This window comes from Gopherus flavomarginatus, chromosome 4 (genome assembly GCF_025201925.1).
Source record: "Gopherus flavomarginatus isolate rGopFla2 chromosome 4, rGopFla2.mat.asm, whole genome shotgun sequence".
Classification (NCBI taxonomy): Eukaryota; Metazoa; Chordata; order Testudines; family Testudinidae; genus Gopherus; species Gopherus flavomarginatus.
Genome location: NC_066620.1, coordinates 66,326,222 through 66,338,555, shown reverse-complemented (window position 1 = coordinate 66,338,555; position 12,334 = coordinate 66,326,222). Strand labels below are relative to the sequence as shown.

Here is a 12,334-nt window from a genome sequence, read left to right as displayed (position 1 = left end):
ATTGTGTAGCACATACACTATGACTGCAGCCCCCCTCGTCTTCTCTCATCTCATCTCACCCTACTCCATCTCCCCTCCTCACCCCCCGGCCTTTCCTAACTAGTTACAAACCTTGCTCAGATACAGTCTTGTACAGCCTTTTGCTGGCTTCTGCACCGTGTGGGGTTATGCCTCATGCTTAACGAGCTTCTCGCAGGTGGGAGACCCCTAATCCCACTTCTTTAAATTGGAAATGGGAAGAATAAAACATTCCAAAAACTAACCAATGAGCCTGAGAGTCAGAGCTTCTGAGCTCCACCCACTTCCAGCAGGGATGTTTGTCAGGCCTCAGATCCCTAGGAGGAGGATGGTTTTGGGGTCAGGCCACTGGACTGGGCCTTAGGAGTCCTGCACTGAATCCTCAATGTTGCCACTGCCCTTCAAGTGGGCAAGTCGTGTGACTATTCTGTGCCCTAATTTCCCATTTATGAAATAGGGGTAATAATATTTCCTGTATCTGTCTTGTCTCCATTGTGAGCTGTTCAGGATAGGGACCGTCTCCTACTACATGTACAATGTACAGCACCTTGCATCGTGGGGCCCTGATCCCAATTGGGGCCTGTAGGTGCTACTAAGATAACAATAAAAAATAATCATAAAGACAAAAATTAAATAAATAGATTGCACTGTAGAGGCATTTTTCCTGCTATACAGCTTCTATTTTCTCTGTCTTTATTTCATCTCATTATTTCTAGAGGGCCCCTTGGACCCACTAAACAACCCCTTCCATCACTGTGGCAGGCTCTTATGTCCCCATCCACTTAACCCACAAATTAACAATCCTGCTTTGTACTTACATAGCAACAGCACCTTGCTTTTCAAGAGAGAATGGTACAACTAGCTGCATTTTACAGATGAGAAAGCTGAGGCACGGTGAAATGAAGTAACTTACCCAAAGTCACACTAAGAAATAGTCCTGATTCCCTGTCTGCAGCCAGCTGTAGTCACTAGACCATGTTTCTTCCTGATGTTGGGAAAACATTGTACGAGTCTTGACTTCCAGGCTCTACTAGACCATGCTGCTCCCTGCTTGTCCAGCACAGGAGAGGGTGAGCAGTCTGTTTCCAGATGGCTGGCAGGAACCTGTGCTCCTCCAAGTGAGAACAGTGGGTGCTGCACTTTGAAATCTTCCCATGGGTCCGCCATATCCTCGACAAGCCCTGGCACCTTCCATTGTCTTATGGTGCTGGCTCCTGGCTGCCTCCTCACTGCTCTTCCAGCTCTGTAAGGTGGGATGGTGAAAACATGCCCCTAGGAGAGAGAATGGGAGAGTGGAACAGTAACTGTCAGCGTGGGGAAACTGCCCAGAGAAAACTGCCCGCTTCTCCTCTGGTCCCATTGTCCTCTATCCCCAGGTCCCTCAGCCCCCATGCTGCTACCTGGCCTTGTGCTCCTCTGCTGGTTAGAATAGCAAGCGCAGGCTGCAGCTGAGCAAGCTTCCCATGCACGGAGACCTTGCTTAGGTGTCTCAGCTCTATGCTGGGTCGCCTTTCTGTGCAGAGAGGGGAGTATGATTTCTGGGTCCCCATCCTGGCCTGGGTCTCCCTACTGAGGCTGCCAAACAAGGAAACAGTTACTATGCACTGTGATGGGGCTTTTGGGAGTGCCATGCACACCTCTCCACTGGATTCTGCCACGGGCTACTGAGGGGCTCAGGAATGACCTGGGCTGGATCTGGAGTGGGGACCTAGCTGCATAAGCCTGTCCCCATGCCTTTAACTGCTCTGGATCCTCACCTTTTTTAAACTGGGCTTTCCTCTATGGAGTATTTCGGGTTCACTTAGACAGTCAGACCTCTGGACAACTGATGGCTTGGACAGATGTACAGCCCAACGTGAGAATCTGGTTCTTGTAGAGGAGAGAGTTTCCTCCTGATAGATGCCTCCCAGGGTCGGAATGGCTGCTTCCTGAGCTATCCAGGAAAGCATCATCTGGCTGGAGTTGGATCTGGCTGCTGAGTATTTTGGGCATGTCTGTTTCAGCCAGCAGTCTCTGTGGGGAGTATTTAACCAGCTCACACTCCCACTATCCAGGGGACTAGCTGCCTCCCGGTCCTAGCACAATATGTTGATTTTCCATCTCTCACACTCTTCAGTTTTGTTGCAATAACCCCGTTAGCATGAGGCATTATACGAGGGGTGAAAAAGTTAATCCACCAAGTGTGTGAGAGACAGTGATCTTCTTGCTGCCAGTGCAAATCTGGAGTAAAACCCCCAATGTCAATGCAGTCTAGCTGGATTTACCCCAGTTCAGAAGTTGTGGAAGAGGAGTATGACCTAGAGGTTAGAGCAGGGTTCTGGGAGCCAGGACTCATGACTTAATTGTCACTAATGCTGTTCATACCCCATATCCAACTTGAAAGGTTCCTCCTTTCTGATTTGTGGGCAGGTTGTCCATAGTCTGAGGCCATCTCTAGCTCTCCCAGCATCACACAGAGAATTCCTGCCTGGCTTTCCATGGGGAAGTCTCCCTTTCTGGGGATCTCTCATCATGTGCATTGTGAACAGTGACTTAGCAGCATCTCTGGTTTCATTCTTCCCCCATCACATAGATTTCCATCACTCCCTGTCACGCTGTGGTGCAGGCTGCACAGGGAGGCCCATGTGGTTACATCAGGGACAACCCAGCTGTGACACAGACAAAGTTAGCTAGGGGTGAAGTGAGCTCTGCATCACTGACCCCCCTCAGTGCCTCCCAGCACCTGGGGTCCATCTGCAGTCTGCGAGCCCCGGTTTGTTCTGTCTGTGGCTGGTCCTATCCAGTTCCCAGACTCCTCTCATCCTTTCTACCATCCCTTCTATCAAGCTGTGCACCATGGAGACCAGGGGCCAAGAGTTTCTTCTGGAACATGACTCCCACCCCCATGTCCAATATAACACAATCCACCAGGGGCCCAGTGACTGTATCCTCCCAGCACCCCTGTGAGAGTCTAAGGAACAGAGGAGCCAGGTCCTTGCCCAAGGCCAGTCTGGAGGAGAGTTGGGATTAGAAAGCAAAAGGCTTCACAGCAAGTCCATGGCAGGGCTAAGAACTTGAACCTAGGAGCCCTAAATCCAGTGCTTTGGCTGGAAGGCCTGAGGCCTTCCTCTCATTCTGCTGCACCTCAGATGTTAGTTCTTTAAACTGCCCGGTGCAGTGGCAGCCATTTCATCCTGTGGGCTGTGTTAGGTGCATTGCAGTGTCTCCTCAGGCGAACTCCCAACACACCTCAGAGATACACCCCCCCATATCTCCTCAGGGGAACCCCCACCACACATCTCAGATACCCTGCCCCTCTCCCCCATCTTCTCAGGGAAACCCCAACACTCATCTGAGATACCCTGCCCATCTCCCCATGTCTCTTCAGGGGAACCCCCAACACACAGCGGTGGCTCCAGGCACCAGCGTGCCAAGCTTGTGCTTGGGGCGGCAAGCCGCGGGGGGCGCCCTGCCGGTCCCTTAGAGGGTGGCAGTCGGGAAGCCTTCAGCGGCATGCCTGCGGAAGATCCGCTGGTCCCATGGATTCAGCGGCAATTTGGCAGCAGGTACACTGAATCCATGGGACCGGGTACCTCCCGCAGACAAGCTGCCAAAGGCATCCTGCCTGCCCTGCTTGGGGCAGCAAAAAAGCTAGAGCTGCCCCTGCCAACACACATCTCAGATACCCTGCCCCTCTCCCCATGTCTCCTCAGGGGAACCCCCAAAACACATCTCCCCATGGCCCTATGCATCCCACTCTTCATGCGCAGCCCTTCCATCTCGAGCGCTACAGAAGCAACATCACTAACCTTAAGGTCTCAAACGTCGCAAGTCAGGCTTCCAAAATCATGGGATGGGCTCAGAAATCATGGGATTTAAAAAAATAGTAAACATTGGTGTCTTTTTTCTTAGTGGCCTGGTTTCTGAGCCTTTGGGACCCCCTCAAGTCTATTTCCAAGTTCTTCTCTGCAACTATCAGGGCTAGATGCTTGCTGTTTTCCTGAAAGCTGAGATCCTGGCCTCCAGGAGTTGGGCCATGTTGCAGAAGGATTGTCTCCTTCAGCTATTCCCCTCTCCTTCTGCCAGTGCAGAGTTGGGGTCTCTATTATTTTCTCAGGATCTCTGCTGGGCATCTGAAGGCATCTCCTTTTCTTTCAGGGTCTGAGCTAGCACATCATGGCAGCTACATCCCTCCCTCTTGTGGGGGGGGGGTGTTGGGTGAACCTTGTTCTGCAATGTGATTAAGGGAATCCCCAGCTGGATTCCTCAGGGCATCTGCACCCCTGGGATACATGGGAGGCGATGCCAGGGGACTGTGCGACATACTGGCATCACACTCTTCTTCCCTGTGGGGAGGGGTGAGGAAGAACCATCTCTGTATTAGAAATGCCCAGACTGGTGGATTCATTCTATGGCACCCTCCTTCCCTGAGGGGCACCTCACCTGGCCACCTGGGAATTCCTGCTGTCAGAAGCAGAGGCTGAGCCCTTCCTGAGAGGGGGAGGAAGGCTCTCTCCCCTGTTGCAGAGATGCACAGGCCTCTTCATGCTCCAGCTGGGGCTGTCCCTCCCTCACCTTTTACATCTCTGAGACCTGCTTTGCTATGATCCCTCTGGCTGGGGTCAAAGGGACCTGGACCAACAGAACAGGAAGGGAGAGAAGGCATGTGAGAGAACAGAGAGAGGAGAGGAAGGTTTCCTCCCACTTATTGTAGTCCCTCTCTGTCCCCCTCCCCAGAGGGAGCGAGGCTGGCACCCTTTGGAAGTGTCCTGACATGGCTGATGAGACAGTGGTAGAGGTGTGGGATCTGGGGCAGAGGACATGGTGCCCCTCATTAGCAGGCCCTTGGCACCATCAGTGTCCCTGTGCAGCATGTGCACTTGGTGGGGAAAGCTTAGCCAGCAGGAAAGTCCAGCCCAGGGTGATCAGATGAGGCAGGGAGGTGGCTCTGTCCAGCCCAGCAAGGAAAACGGCAGTGAGGTCAGCGTGGTGAGAGCTGGACACTGATGGGATATGACAGCCCAGAAGCTGGTGCTACAAGGCCTGCTGAATTGACACTGTCCTTTTGTGCCCTGTTCCCTGCACACCTCGGCCCCCCTGACAGCAGAAGAGACCAACGCTGACAGGCCCAGGGAGCCTGCCAGCAATGGATCACTGTCCTGTCGGAAAGACTTCCCATGACAGATCCGCCTCCCACTGCTTCTTTAACCAGCTTCCTGCTCCCTGGTCCTCTGCTGGCCCAACCTGCACTGCACCCAGGTGCTGGGACAGGCAAGAGCTCCCAGCCTCCCTCAGCCTCCTTCCAGGAGGCATCAGGGATGGAAAAGCCTAAGCCGAGAACAGAAGCACACATGCAAGCTGCCCACTGTAACAGGCACCAGATGGACTAGCCCAGCCACTTCAGCATGCCAGAGCTTGTCTGGGCATTTCTAATGTGCCTGTTAACATGCCAGGAACCAAGCCAGCTCCTGGAAGCACCAGGATTCCCCCCCAATACACCAGCCCTCGGATCCAGGCACCCAGCATGTGCACAGCAGGATCCCTCTCCTAGGATTCAGCAGGGGCTGAACCCAACTCCAGGGAAGAACTGGCAGTAGATGAGATGCTTTCCAGCCTTCTCAAGGGTGGTTCCAGCAATATCCTGCAGCCCTGACTGTGTCCGAATAATGGTCATTGGGCCAAGCAGGGCAAGCCCAGACCAGTCAGTGCTGTGTCCTCCTGGACTCTGCCTGGAACACTGGGCAACTCCCCAGTCCTGCCCATTTCAGCTGGGAGCATGAATTGTCCCAAGGAGGCAGCTGGCACCAGTGGCCCTGGAGTAGGGTGGGTCTGAGTTCCACACACAGTCCTAGACACTAGAGATGGGGAAGCCCAGTTTACCTAGTTGGGGCCTATCTCCTGGGGCGCAGGGCAGGCCTACTCCTTGTCCAGTCCAATTTGAAATAACCCCAGTGCTGGGGCTCCATCCCCTCCCTGAGAAGATGATTCCCCAGCCTCCTGGGTCGCACTGCTAGGGAAGGGCACCTGATTCCCAGGGAAGGGAGGCTAGGGGAGCCCATCGCGTCCCTCACACTGGAGAAGAAAAGCTACCCTCATATTTAACACTTCTTAGTGATATTTCCAGCTGAGCTACTTCATTCACCCTGTTCCCATCCTGTTCTTATCCGGCCCCCACTCCCACGTGTGCCTCCGGCTGGATTCAGGCACAGAAGATTGCGGTGATGTGTATGGGCGGCCTGCTATGGCGGGGGTGGGGGAGTGCGGGCGCTTCTGAAAACAGGCCTCAGGGCTGGGTTCAGAGCTGTTCTCCCAGCAGAGCCAATGTCAAAGCAACGAGGAGCCACTCAGCGAAAAGAACAGGCAGCTCATTTCAACAGACAACAGGAATGGCTTTTCTAGCGACGTGCACTCAGCCTGTGGAACTCACTGCTGTCAAGGCAAAGAGCACGGCAGAATTCGAAGGATTAGGCATTGCTGTGAATGAGAATAGCATCTCTGTCTACCTAGTGCACCCAGCCCTGTAGTAGCTGCAGTTATACCTAAATAAAATCACTGGGGCTCTCAGCTTCTGGGCACACACTTACGACCAGCTGGGGGCTTATGGAAGTAATCCCCCTATAACAGAGAAGACACAAATAAGTGTCTTCTGGGGTGGATATGCCTTTCTCTGAACTATTAGGTATCAGCTACTGCCAGAGACAGGATACTGGGCTAGGATGGACATATGTTTGATCTGATGCAGCAGGAAATGGATTATATTATTAATTATTATTATTATTCCTAGAGAGGAACCTAGACCAAATTCAGGGTCCCATTGAGCCAGGTGCTGTACAAACCCATAGCAAGAAACAGTCATTGTAAAGCGCAGCCTGTATGGAATATAGGTGTGATCTAGTGCAGTAGGCACGCGGAAAACCAAACTAGAAGGACTTGATCTGTTTCATCATTGCAGGGGCACTGGATGAAATAACTCCTGTGCCTGCTCAGTCCAGGAACAGCCAGAAGGGGGTTATCTGGCCAGAGGGACCTCTGGGCTTTCCAGGAAACGGGGACCAGATGGAGCGCTGGACCATTCCAGGCTGGCCATTCCTAAGTTTCTAACAAGGCAGAGGGAAAACAAAAAGTGGAAACAAAGTGGCCAGGAAGTGGGAAATGTCAGTGATGTCTCCTTCAGTGCCGCAGCCAAGGCACAGGCAAGCAGGCAGCCTCTTAATTATTGATACTGCTTAGATATAAATGCCGAGACAGAGAGGAGAGAGCTGCTTCCAGACGAGGGAGGGAAACCGAGAACTCCAGTGCTTTAAAGGTCAAACGGTTTTGCATCTCTTTCCCCTCGTCTTCATAATACTCATTGATATTTGAGTTGATGGATTATCTTCCATGTGCAGCCTCTGTCTGCACCTGCCAAAGTCCCAAAAGGGATCGTGGGGGAGGGGATGGTGCAGAAGGGAGGGAGGGAGCAGTCACTGAAATGTGGGACAAATGAGCAAACCAGGAAACAACAAAATTAGTGGAGCAGCAAATTCCAAGCCGAGTGGAAATAATTCCTCTCCATCTGAAAATAAGGTCCATGTCATCTCTGATTTTCACCCCTCTTCCTGGCCGGTGTCTGGGGCCCAGAGTTGAAAGTCTTTGCTGAAAAGCAGGAGAGATGAGCAAAATCAAGAGAGCACTGAAGGTTGGGGGCTAGTAAGGTGACCTGGCAATCTTTGCGAGAGTACTAAAATAGTAACTCAACACTCATACGGAGAAACCAATCCCTTGTGGCTAAGCCTGGCCTGGTGTCTTATGTTTCTATGACACCTTGTATCCTGAGGGATCCCAACAAGTCTACACAAGAATTATGTCACAGAGCATGGAAATGCAGCTGTCTCTGGGGTGGAACATGGAAGTCATCTGACAGAACACTGGCAACAGATTTGGAAGAGGGACGCCCATCTCCAACTAGAACTGCAGGGAAGATTTTTAAGGAAGCAGAATGTAGTTATACTCAAGTTGGAATTTGGGCAGGACACGCCAAGGTCCAAGGCGGCCAGGGGGCTCAGCATCTCAGGGCGGGGCTCTGAGACCTCAAGCAAACCATGAAGCAAACAAAAGTTCAAAGGCCTGGGTCCCTGCCTCATGCATGGGCTGTGACAAGGGAGAAAACACCAGTGATAAGAGGGGGAGAAGCTTGGCCCATGGAGTGGTTAGCAGAGCAGAGCCTGGATGCCCACACCCTCACCCCGTCCATCACTGTGCTGAGGGCTCACAGAATTCAGCCATCCCACCTCCTCGCTGGAGAACCTGCTCCACACGAACCTAGGGTCAGATTGAGAGGCAGCACTGGAAGACGAGTGGCAGGTAGCACTCCATTCTGTGCACCAGCTAGTCTCCAGTGGATTTGCCTCGCAGGCAGGGGAGTAGGACCTGCCCAACAGGTGGTTTGCTCAGCCCTCTCTGCCCAGGGTCCTGTCAATTCCAGCTGTTCGGTCTGATGGGGTCTTGGCTGCACAGTCTGTACGCCGATTGAACCGGTACATATACACCAGTGGAAGCTGCTTAATTTAACTCAGTAGTCCCCAACCTTTTTCGTCTGGCAGGCACCGAACGATGAGCCTGTCATAACATTTCTTCCCAGATCTGGACCTTAGCGTCCAAAATATGGGTATTAGCATGAAAACCTCCAAGCTTAGTTACCAGCTTGGACCTGGTAATTGCTGCCACCAGCCAGGAATTATACGGTGCCTAACTCACTGTGGTCTCCCCAAAACCTTCCCTGGGGGACCCCAAGACTCAGATTCCTTGAGTCTTACAACAAAGGGAAATAACCCCCTCCCCTTGTTTCCTTGTTATTTCCTCCCAGGCTCCCCTCCCTGGACGACTCTAGGAGATTCCCTGCTTCCAGTCCTGGAAACACAAGTACTGAGAGAGCTAATCTCTCTCCCCCCTCACCCAGAGGGTATGCAAAGTCAGGCTTAGTAAATCTAACACAAAGAGATTTTCCCCCTGACTTCTTCCTCCCACCAATTCCCTGGTGAGCTGCAGACTCAATTCCCTGGAGTCCCCTCTAAAGAAAAACTCCAACAGGTCTTAAAAAGAAAGCTTTATATAAAAAGAATGAAAAAGGACATTAAAAATAGTCTCTGTATAAAGGTGACAATATACAGGGTCAATTGCTTAAAGGAAAAAAATGAATAAACAGCCTTATCCAAAAAGAATACAATTTAAAACATTCCAGCAACTACACACATGTAAATACAAAAGAAAACAATATAAACCTATTATCTTACTATTCTTGTACTTACAACTTGGAAACAGAAGATTAGAAAGCCAGGAGATAGAAAGATCACTCTCAGAGACGAAAAAAGGAACAGACCAAGAACAAAGGACTCACACCCAAAACTTCCCTCCACCCAGATTTGAAAAAGTCTTGTTTCCTGATTGGTCCTCTGGTCAGGTGTTTCAGGTTACTGTTGTTACCCCTTTACAGGTAAAAGAACATTAACCCTTAGCTATCTGTTTATGACAGAGCCAACGAGTTTCTTGGTCAGCGGACGAACATCTGCTAAAATGCCTCCAAGAAGCAGCAACATCAATAGACGTCGCTGCTGAAATGCCGCCAAGAAGCGGCGTCATCCAGAGGCGTCACCGCCGAAATGCTGCTGAAAAACAGCGGCATTTCAGTGGCGATGCCTCTGGATGACTCCGCTTCTCGGCAGCATTTCAGCAGATGCTCATTCTCCGGACAGTACGTGGGCACACATAGATGCTCTGGTGGGTGCCATGGTGCCCACGGGCACCGCGTTGGAGACCACTGATTTAACTGGTCAGCCACCATGGGTGGACATAGGCACTTAAGTTCAATTTAGCCTAAATGGGTAAACACTCCACTATACCTAAATTGACAGGAGGTACTTTTAAACTGAGGTAAGTCCCCAACTCAACATTGTTAAATTGATACACCATGTGAAAACCATCCTGGCATCATTACAATGCTGGAGGTATAAGAAAGGGAGCCACGACTCCCCCCATGTACATGTGTGAGACTGTCAGTCATGTGAGCCCATGTGTATGTGTCCAAGCATAGGAGAGAGTACTTGTGTGTGCATGAGCAGGTGACTCCATGTGCATGTACAGGTGTGAATCAATGTGAGAGTGTGCGAGGAGTGTGTCTGAAAATGCATGGGCATGTGAAGGACTGAAGGAGAGAGTATATGTGTGCGAGTCCGTGCAAATGTTCAGCTGTCTGAGTGTGAAAGTCCTAGTGTGCAGGTGCATAAGTGTGAAGCCCCGTGGTGGGTTAAATAGCACAGCCATGGCTGAGTTAAAGCCCAGTACACAGACAGATTGCTCCATGAGTGGCCATACGTGGAGCTACCTGTCCAAGCATGTGGGCGTTCACAGGCTTGTGTGTAGCTAGTCTCTCTCTAGCCAGTTCTCTTCCTCTCAGCACTGTGATATGTGAGTGCCTGCATGATATGCATAGGCATGTGAGTCGATGAGTAAGAACAGGCGTGCGAGACCATCTGCATAAGTGTATGCAAATCCCCATGTGTAGGGGAATCCTGCTCTGTGTGCTGGTCTCCCTCAGCCCTTCTTGAGTAGCAGCGCTTGCCCAGAATTCATGACCAAGCTCCTCCATGTTAGTTTGAGCTGCTCCACCGGGCTCTCCCTCCCACCCTGCTCAGCAGCTGCTGAGTATGCCATGCCAGCCAGCCCTGAACAGCTTGCTGCAAAGCCAGCTGGGGCCCAGTACTGGGGAGGAGGGGTCCCCAGCTGCCACACTTGGCTGAGAGGCCAGAAAATGCACATTGGAGACCACACAGCAAAGGTGCCATCAGCCTTCTGGAGATGGGGGTGGGGGGCATGGAGGCTTTCAGAGAAGGAGGGCTGGGGTGGGGCTGAGCTGCAGTGACAGCCACCCTGTCCCAACACCTGCAGCGGGAATCCAGGGCATACACACTCCCCTTTTGATCCCTGCATGAAGCTCCAGAAGGAGGAGAAAGCAGCCCTGCCAGATTCCCCAGTGCACGAGAGGGGAAATGCCTCCCTGTGAAGAGACCTCTTTGGCCATGCAGGGAAGCTCTGGCCCCCTGGTTAAGTATCAGACCCTGGTCATACACCACAATGTGCTTTTCCAGATGGGGAGGCAGCATCTCTACTGGGAAGGGCGCCCACAGCTGCAGACCCCACCCTTCGTCCACTCACCCACTCTGACACCTGGAGCCTCTGTCTGAGATCACACTCATGGCTGGGGGGTTCTCTCTCTGGAGTTCCTTAAGAACCTCTCTCCTAGCTGCTAGCAGAACCTGCCCAGCTGTTGGCAGGTCTCCCTTCCCCAAGCTTGCCAGCTTGGCTGGGCTATTGCAATCTGTCTCAGTGGCCCTTGTGGTGTCCTGGCAGCACAGCAGGGTTATGGGACTCCCCAGATTTGCCTTAGGGATGGCAGATCTAGACACTTAATCTTGCTGCCTTCATTCCAGTCAGGGTCTGGGCTCAGATGCAGAGTGAGCATGACTCACTGGCCAGTTCAGCTGCCAGGACTCTATCCTGGTTCCTGCTTGTGATGAGGCTCTTTGTTCTGATTTCTCGGAGTTCCTCTGTACTCTCAGACTCCCACCTCTGCCCCCGATTGGGGCCCAGACCTGCCTTTGGAGGAAGTCTTGGGCACCGCTTTATGGATTAGCCCACAGGAATGGACATTTGGTGGGGAGGTTTCCTGAAGACTCAGTCTAATTCTTGGCCTTGGGAGGGGTTGCTGGAAACCGACACCACGGGTATGTCTGGGGATCACACCTCGCAGATTCCTAAGATTCAGCCCAGAGTCCATGCTGAGAACCTCATCTGCATGGCAGTGGGGTTTCCAGATGCTGCTGATCAGATGCAGCCTTGAAGACATGCCAGGAGGACTTTATCTCACAGAGTTTCTGGAGGGTTCCCACTATTTAAACATCCCATAAGATAACCTAAGGATTTTCCCTCAGGAGTGGAGGGGCACAGTGGGACGCTGCCTCTGACTCGCCCTGGAGACAAATGCTGCCTCCTCTGTGAGAGTCCTCCCTGCACCTCCCGCTGTGAAATCATTCCTACTTTTCCTCTGTTGCCCTGGGAGCTGTCTCCTCTTTCCCTCTGATCATACACTAAGTACATCAGCTGGGCAAACGAAGTCTCTCCTAACCCCTGCTCTTCCTGCACAGTCCTTCCTCATCTGGCCACCTGTCTGTCCTATCAGTATCTTGGCTAGAGGGGGACGGCAGGGGCGGGGCAGAAGGCATCTCATCCATACACTTTGCTGCTCGGCGCTGACAGGAAGGAGGAATCTATAACTGCCTGTCTGATGGACTGGGACAGGGTT

At 52.1% G+C, this 12,334-nt stretch overlaps 1 protein-coding gene across 3 annotated transcripts in view; it reads left to right on the top strand.

Moving 5' to 3' along the window:
• Positions 1-3,691, top strand: part of SLC29A1 (solute carrier family 29 member 1 (Augustine blood group)) — a 201,883-nt gene extending 198,192 nt beyond the window's left edge. The window contains exon 14 of one of the 3 annotated variants that reach the window (XR_007773967.1): positions 3,680-3,691. The gene's annotated coding sequence lies outside the window, so the exon portion shown is untranslated. Of the gene's footprint in view, positions 1-3,301; positions 3,314-3,354; positions 3,366-3,679 lie in introns of those variants that run through there. The other 2 variants (XR_007773969.1, XR_007773968.1) reach the window with 2 other exon arrangements.
• Positions 3,692-12,334: the final 8,643 nt, after the last annotated feature.